This window comes from Cucurbita pepo, chromosome 11, assembly GCF_057944985.1.
Source record: "Cucurbita pepo subsp. pepo isolate OVF chromosome 11, ASM5794498v1, whole genome shotgun sequence".
Lineage (NCBI taxonomy): Eukaryota > Viridiplantae > Streptophyta > Magnoliopsida > Cucurbitales > Cucurbitaceae > Cucurbita > Cucurbita pepo.
In genome coordinates this window covers 6,697,276-6,703,165 of record NC_141808.1, presented here as the reverse complement: position 1 = coordinate 6,703,165, position 5,890 = coordinate 6,697,276, and the positions used below count along the sequence as shown (strand labels likewise).

Below are 5,890 nucleotides of genomic sequence, written 5' to 3'. Positions count from 1 at the left end.
ATGCCATTCATTTAGCAGATGACAGAGAGAGCGATCCGAGCATATGCACACCCAGCTGTGGAAGAGCTAAATTTGTGCATCATTAGACCCGAAATACAAGCAACCACGTTTGAGCTAAAACCTGTGATGTTTCAAATGCTGCAAGCCATTGGGCAATTTCATGGACTACCGTCGGAAGATCCTCACCTACACCTAAAGTCATTTTTGGGAGTTAGTGACTCATTTCAATTTCAAGGAGTGGATAAAGATGTGATTAGACTAAGCTTATTCCCATATTCATTGAGGGATGGTGCTAAATCATGGTTGAATACCTTAGCATCAGGAACAATTGATTCGTGGAATAGTCTAGCAGAGAAATTTTTTATCAAGTATTTTCCACCCACGAGAAATGCACGGTTCAGAAATGAGATTGTTGATTTTCAACAGTTTGAAGATGAGACACTAAGTGAAGCTTGGGAGAGATTTAAGGAGATGCTTAGAAAGTGTCCTCACCATGGACTACCTCATTGTATACAAATGAAGACTTTCTACAATGGATTAAATATTGTTACTAAACAAGTAGTTGATGCTTCCGCCAATGGAGCTATTTTGTCAAAGACATACAATGAAGCATATGAGATTTTAGAGAGAATAGCATCTAACAATTGTCAATGGGCCGATGTGAGAAGCAACCCAGGAAGGAAGACTCGAGGAGTACTTGAAGTTGATGCTTTGTCCTCTATCAATGCTCAACTAGATTCGGTGACTAATATTTTACAAAATCTAGCGTTGGGGCAAGACTCCATATATCAAAGCACCAGTCCATACAGCTGCTGTAATTAACCAGACAGCAGCCGAATCTTGTGTATATTGTGGAGAGGAACACACCTTTGATCAATGTCCAAGCAATCCGGTCTCAATTTTCTATGTCAGGAATCAAGTTAGTCAAGGCAACCTGAAAAATAACCCCTTCTCAAATACTTATAATCCGGGGTGGAGAAATCATCAAAATTTCTCATGGAAGGGACAAGGCTCGTACAACCAACAAATGCCCCCTAAAGCAAATTACCCTCTGGGTTTTGGATTACAAAATCAATTGACATATGGTTCTCAACAAGCCACAAGCCAAGGGGAAGGAACTAGCCAAGCTCAACACATATCGGGAACATCGCTTGAGAGCCTAATAAAGGAATATATGGCTAAAAATGATGCTGTGATACAAAGTCAACAAGCATCATTGCGAAATTTGGAAGTTCAAGTAGGTCAATTAGCAAATGAGTTACGAAATAGACCTCTTGGTATGCTGCCAGTAGACACCGAAATGCCAAAAAGAGAGGGAATGGAACAATGTCAAGCAATAGAGTTGAGAAGTGGGAAAGAAATACCCAGCAGAGGAGAAAAAATTAAAGAACACGATGATAGTCGCACTCAAGAAACTGCTGATACACAGCAGAGAAAGGAGAAAGCCGTTCTGCAAGAAGAGCACAACAAAAATGATGCAGAAGCTGCTGTACAGAAAGAACACAGCAGAAATTGTGAAGCCTCCTAAAACACAAACATCAGTCAGCAGTGGACAAGAAAGCAAAATATACACACCAACACCTCCTTTTCCACAAAGAATAAAAAGAAAGAAGGAAGAAGCCCACTTTGAGAAGTTCATGGACATATTTAAGGAAATTCACATAAATATACCATTAGTTGCAGCTTTGAAGCAAATGCCAAATTATGTGAAATTATTGATGGATGTGCTCACAAATAGAAGAAAGTTTGAAGAATTCAAGGTGGTACCATTGAATGAAGAGTGTAGTGCAATATTGAAAAACAAGATCCCGATAAAGGAGAAAGACCCCGGTTCATTCACAATTCCAATATCAATAGGAGGGAAGAAGCTAGGTCGAGCATTATGTGATTTGGGATCAAGCATTAATCTAATGTCGCTGTCTATTTACAAAAAGTTAGGTATTGGTGAAGCTAGACCAACTACAGTCACTCTTCAACTAGCAGATCGATCTTTCACTTATCCCAAAGGAAAGATTGAGGACATCTTAATTCAAGTTGACAAATTCATATTTCTTGCAGATTTTATCATTTTAGATTATGAAGTCGATCATGATGTTCCAATTATTTTGGGGAGGCCTTTTTTAAAGACCGGAAGAACATTAGTCGATGTCTACAAAGGAACCATCACATTAAGAATGGGTGACCAAAAAGTTTAATTTAACATCAATGACAGCAAGAAATATCCAGCAGTGACAGAAGAATACTCAGCAGTGTATGAATTGACAGAACAACCAGCGACCGAGGAATGGGATGATGGGGAAAGTGGGCAGGAAGAAGACAGCAGGTGGAATAACAGAACAGAACAGTTAGCAGTTTTAGGTCAATTCAGCAGAACTTTTGAGTCACTAGAATGTGAGGGAAGAAAGAGTTCACCGATGAGACCATCTATTGAGGAAGCGCCGCAACTGGACTTGAAACCACTACCACCTAACCTTAAGTATGCTTATTTAGGTGACAAGAAAACACTAACCATCATCATCTCAGCGACACTATCCTCGACTCAAGAGGATATGCTCCAAGAAACATTGAAGAAGCACAAGGGGGCGATAGGTTGGACATTGGCGGATATAAAAGGAATTAGCCCTTCACTATGCATGCACAAAATACAATTGGAGGAAGGAAAAGTTAAGTCCATTGAGAAACAAAGAGGATTAAATCCCATGATGAAGGAGGTTGTTAGAAAGGAGATTCTCAAATGCAAACAGCAGTTGGGTCAGTCCTATTCAATGTGTTCCGAAGAAAGAAGGGATAACAGTAATGGCAAATGAGAACAATGAGGTTATCCCCACTAGAATAGTGAATGGATGGAGAATTTGCATGGATTATAGAAGGCTAAACAAAGCGACACGTAAGGATCATTTTCCCTTACCATTCATTTATCAAATGCTTGATAGGCTTGCTGGAAAGTCACATTATTGCTTCTTGGATGGTTATTCGGGATACAATCAAATTACAATCAGTCCAGAAGATCAAGAGAAAACTATGTTCACATGCCCATATGGAATTTTTTCCTTTAGACGAATGTCCTTTGGACTATGTAATGCTCCAGCGACATTTCAACGTTGCATGATGGCCATTTTTACAGATATGGTAGAAACATTTATGTTGATATTCATGGATGATTTTTCGGTTTATGGAGAATCTTTTGAGACTTGTTTGTGCAATTTAGGGAAGGTTCTACAAAGATGTTAAGAGAAGAATCTTGTACTGAATTGGGAAAAATGTCATTTTATGGTCAATGAGGGAATAGTGTTAGGCTACAAGATCTCAAGACGAGGAATGGAAGTTGATAGAGCCAAAATAGAAGCTATTGAAAGATTGAATCTACCTACGTCAGTTAAAGGTATAAGAAGCTTTTTGGGCCATGCAGGGTTTTATAGGAGGTTTATTAAAGATTTCTCAAAGATTGCAAAACCATTATGTAGTTTTTTGGAGTCAAATAGAAAATTCGTTTTTGACAAACAATGCATGACTGCCTTCCAAGCATTAAAGACAGCGCTGACCACAACTCCTATAATGTCAACACCCGATTGGAATTCACCATTTGAGTTGATGTGTGATGCTAGTGGCCATGCTGTGGGGCAATGTTAGGACAGAAAAAGGGGAATGTACTTCATCCTATCTATTATGCCAGCAAAACGTTGAATTAGGCTCAAGTGAATTATACAACAACTGAAAAAGAATTGTTGGCCGTAGTATTCGTTGTTGAGAAGTTCAGAGTTTATTTATTTGGAGAGAAGGTGAAAGTGTACACTGACCACGCAGCAATCAAGCACCTAATGATGAAACCGAATGCCAAGCCAAGATTAATTAGATGGATTCTACTGTTACAAGAGTTCGAGATAGAAATCGTGGACACGAAAGAAGCTAATAACCATGTAGCGGATCACTTATCTAGAATGGAGAACATGGAAGAAAAGGTCAATAGCAAAGAAATTGATGATGTATTTCCGGATGAACAGCTGCTTGGGATAAACAGCAATAGCAGCAGCAATAGCAGTAGCAGAATGCCAGCAACTCCATGGTATGTAGACATAGCAAATTTTTTGGCTTGTGCCATCATACCCAAAGAGAAAAATTATCAACAAAGGAAGAGGTTTTCCATGAATCCAAAAGTTACATTTGGGATGAATCTTTTCTTTTTAAACAATGTGGAGACGACATAATGAAAAGATGCATTCCAGACAGTGAAATACCAACAATTCTTGAACAATGTCATGCATCTCCTTATGGAGGTCATTTTGGAGGGCAAAGGACAGCAGCCAAGGTATTTCAATCGAGTTTCTATTGGCCAACAATTTTCAAAGATGCAAAAGAATTTTGCAAGGGTTGTGATCAATGTCAAAGGACGGGAAATATCAGTAAAAAAAATGAGCTACCCCTGAATTCAATTCTAGAAGTTGAACTTTTTGATGTATGGGGCATTGACTTTATGGGACCATTTCCGCCATCTTATGGGAACTTATATATTCTAGTGGCTGTCGACTATGTGTCCAAGTAGGTGAAAGCAATAGCTTATCCATCCAACTATGGGAAGACGGTACTCAAGTTTTTAAAAAGAAACATATTCACTAGGTTTGGTGTACCAAGAGCATTAATCAGCGATGAGGGAATGCACTTTGGGAACAAATTGATGAATAGCCTTTTAGAGAGATACAATGTAAAACATAGAATGGCGACACCTTATCACCCACAAACCAATGGGCAAGCAGAGGTCTCCAACAGAGAAATTAAAAGTATTTTGGAAAAGGTGGTACAACCCAACAGGAAAGATTGATCGGTGAAACTTGATACATTATGGGCATACAGGACAGCCTTCAAAACCCCTTTAGGAATGTCTCCTTACAAGCTAGTTTTTGGGAAGGCATGTCATCTACCCCTGGAATTGGATCATAAAGCATTTTGGGAATTAAAGAAGTTAAATTTTGACTATACAACAGATGGAGACTTGATGTAACGACCCTAAATTTCCACATATCTAGAGTCGCCACTAACGTCTCATGCTCATCTCTAATGTAGAATAAAAATCTAAGAATGCTCATCTTTATTAGCGGAAAATTTTAAAACTTCAAAACATTAGAAAACACTGCCGGACTTACGTGTTTCAAACATCATGCTTAAGTTCAAAAAGATGAAAAAAAAAACGATTACAAATTAAATAATATGAATGAATGAAATGCAAAACACCCTATCCTAACCAACACTAGAAATTTTAAATATGCAACTATCCTATGCACGCGCCACAGTCTCTGATCACGATGCCACCGTTAACCGTACATGGGAACCTTGCCTTTACCTGAAAAACAATATGGCACACAACCTGAGTATTTCAAAGAAATACTCAGTATGTGACCCCACTATAGGGGCCATGCTAATGCAAACACATGCAATCATGAATTAGGGACCTATCTCTAATCATCTTAGGGGTGGCCTCCAGTCTCGGACAAATTGGATGTGTAGTACTTCCCTACACACGACTCACACATGAGAGTGTGAATCCCCAGGGCGCTCGCACACCCCCTGGAACGTCTGGTCAAGCTAATCTATAGCGACGTCCGGAGGTCAGCGGAACCCCATAGTGTCATGCGCCTCATGAACACCCTCATCTGTGTGCATTCGCACCTGTGCGCATTCGCGCTCATCATAAGGTGCGCGTCCGCACTCATCATCTCTAGGGGAAGTAGCCCTATGCCCCTCTAAATCCATCGTAATGTTTATTCTGACACAACCCTCTAGTCTCATCTCTTTGTTACTCTAGGTAACACATGCGGTGGATATTTATATTAATATTATTTTCATGCTCTTAGGGTTGTGTCCTATGTCGATCTAACGGCATGATGCAATATGGCAC

General features: G+C 39.5%; 1 non-coding gene and 1 pseudogene across 1 annotated transcript; one reads left to right on the top strand and one right to left on the bottom strand.

Moving 5' to 3' along the window:
* Nucleotides 1-394: 394 nt before the first annotated feature.
* Nucleotides 395-500, bottom strand: LOC147790183 (small nucleolar RNA R71). Its single transcript, XR_015423045.1, has one exon. It is a non-coding gene; the product is annotated as a small nucleolar RNA R71 (small nucleolar RNA).
* Nucleotides 501-1,394: 894 nt separating this feature from the next.
* Nucleotides 1,395-4,996, top strand: LOC147790182 (uncharacterized; annotated as a pseudogene).
* Nucleotides 4,997-5,890: the final 894 nt, after the last annotated feature.